This window comes from Schistocerca serialis, unplaced genomic scaffold (genome assembly GCF_023864345.2).
Source record: "Schistocerca serialis cubense isolate TAMUIC-IGC-003099 unplaced genomic scaffold, iqSchSeri2.2 HiC_scaffold_1029, whole genome shotgun sequence".
NCBI lineage: Eukaryota > Metazoa > Arthropoda > Insecta > Orthoptera > Acrididae > Schistocerca > Schistocerca serialis.
In genome coordinates this window covers 30,001-32,500 of record NW_026047216.1, presented here as the reverse complement: position 1 = coordinate 32,500, position 2,500 = coordinate 30,001, and the positions used below count along the sequence as shown (strand labels likewise).

At 62.8% G+C, this 2,500-nt stretch overlaps 1 pseudogene; it reads right to left on the bottom strand.

Annotated features, from left to right (window-relative positions):
- LOC126429723 (large subunit ribosomal RNA) overlaps positions 1-2,500 on the bottom strand; it is a 6,864-nt pseudogene that overhangs the window by 2,427 nt on the left and 1,937 nt on the right.

Here is a 2,500-nt window from a genome sequence, read left to right as displayed (position 1 = left end):
TCACGCTGCACCTCGTCCCGGCCTGCACCGTCGGCGGCTGGCCCAATCCTCTTCAGCGCCAGGAGACGGGACCGGCGAAGTGTTGGCCCCATCCATCGGCATGATGGGATGCCGAGGCCTCCCTGGGCTACAGGAGCGTGGAAGTAGCCCAGGGGAGTGTCCGCCGGAAGGCGGAACCATCTCCTGACGGCGGCACGGATGGTGACATCTGCCGCTTTCAACGCACCCACTCGGGTGCGGCTGAGGGCCAGCCCATGGTACAGGCCAGGCAGAAGTACGGTGGTGAGGGCGTGGAGGCGCTGTTGCGGCTTGAGCGGAGCTCGGGAGATGACGTCCAGCTGCTCCACCAGGTGGCGTCGTGGGTTGAAAACGCAGCGACCAGCGGTGGAGAATTGCAGTCCCAGGTACCGGAAGGTTTCACCCACACGTAGGGCGGGCACGGTGGCGTTGCCCGCTTTGAAGGTAACGTCGGCGTCGACCTTCACCTTCTTGTCGCGCCCAGACGCGACTAAGGCGAGGGTGAAACACTTCCGGGCGTTGATCTGCAGCCCCAGATGGGCGAGGGCTGCGACGGCTGCGTCGATGAGGGACTGCAATCCCCTCGCGGTCGATGCAAAAAGCAGGACGTCATCTGCGAAGGCCGCAGCGTTAACTCTGCGACCAAGGATCCGAGCTCCGATGTGGGAGGGAAGTTGACTCAAAACATAGTCCACCGCAAAGTTGAAAAGGAGGGGGGAGAGGGGGTCACCCTGACGCACACCCCTAGCCGGCTGCAGGGGCACGCCCACGTCGGCGCCGCCCGCTATCACCGTCGTGCTACCCTCATAACACCTTTCGACGTACTCAATAAAGCAATCCGGCAGGCCATGAGCCCTCAGCACGGGGCGGAGGGCGGCATGGTCCACCGAATCGAACGCTTTAGAGACGTCGATCGATGCCACAAAAACAGAGCGACAGGAGCGGACTGCGTCGGTGAGAGCAGTGTCCAAGATGAAGGTGTTTTCCAACATCCCATCCCGGGGGATGAATGCCCGCTGACGTTCGTCCACAGCACATGCACGCATCAGGCGTGACGCGAGAACCTTGTGAAAGGTCCGCGCCAACACCGAGCAGACCGTAATGGGGCGAAAGTCAGCGGGGGATGTTGGTGCAGCCGTTTTGGGGAGAAGTGACGTCCGGGCGCGAAGCAGACGCTCGGGGAGGGCGCGGGCCAGGAGGAAGAGATTCAAGAGTTTCACCAGGACTTCATGCGGCAGGCGCCGCAGCTCCGCTGGAGTCAGGCCGTCCGGCCCGGCTGCCGATCCCCTGGGCGGCAAGGCAGCAGCGACCTCCTCACGTGTGACCGGCCCCCATAGGCACTCAGGAGCGACAGGCTCCGAGTGCGGGAGAAGGCGGTCACGGATGAAGCCGGCGGTGGAGATCGGCTTCTTCGTGAAGAGGTCCGCCCAGAAGTCCAGCAGACCGGGGATGTCGGGTGGCGGCTGCAGCAGGGTGCCGTCCAGCAAGCCGCGCACGCAACGCGCACGCGACCTACGGAAGGCGTCCTGTGTCCTGTGTCCTGTGTCATAGTTACTCCCGCCGTTTACCCGCGCTTGCTTGAATTTCTTCACGTTGACATTCAGAGCACTGGGCAGAAATCACATTGCGTCAACACCCGCTAGGGCCATCGCAATGCTTTGTTTTAATTAGACAGTCGGATTCCCCCAGTCCGTGCCAGTTCTGAGTTGATCGTTGAATGGCGGCCGAAGAGAATCCGCGCACCCGCGCGCCCCCGGAGGAGCACGCTAAGGCGGACGCGGCCTCGCAGCAAGGAAGATCCGTGGGAGGCCAAGGCACGGGACCGAGCTCGGATCCTGCACGCAGGTTGAAGCACCGGGGCGCGAACGCCGCGCAGGCGCGCGCATCCTGCACCGCCGGCCAGCACGAGGCCGACCAACGGCGAGAGCAGACCACGCCCGCGCTAAACGCCCGCACTTACCGGCACCCCTACGGCACTCACCTCGCCCAGGCCCGGCACGTTAGCGCTGACCCACTTCCCGACCAAGCCCGACACGCCCCGATCCTCAGAGCCAATCCTTATCCCGAAGTTACGGATCCAATTTGCCGACTTCCCTTACCTACATTATTCTATCGACTAGAGGCTCTTCACCTTGGAGACCTGCTGCGGATATGGGTACGAACCGGCGCGACACCTCCACGTGGCCCTCTCCCGGATTTTCAAGGTCCGAGGGGAAGATCGGGACACCGCCGCAACTGCGGTGCTCTTCGCGTTCCAAACCCTATCTCCCTGCTAGAGGATTCCAGGGAACTCGAACGCTCATGCAGAAAAGAAAACTCTTCCCCGATCTCCCGACGGCGTCTCCGGGTCCTTTTGGGTTACCCCGACGAGCATCTCTAAAAGAGGGGCCCGACTTGTATCGGTTCCGCTGCCGGGTTCCGGAATAGGAACCGGATTCCCTTTCGCCCAACGGGGGCCAGCACAAAGTGCATCATGCTATGA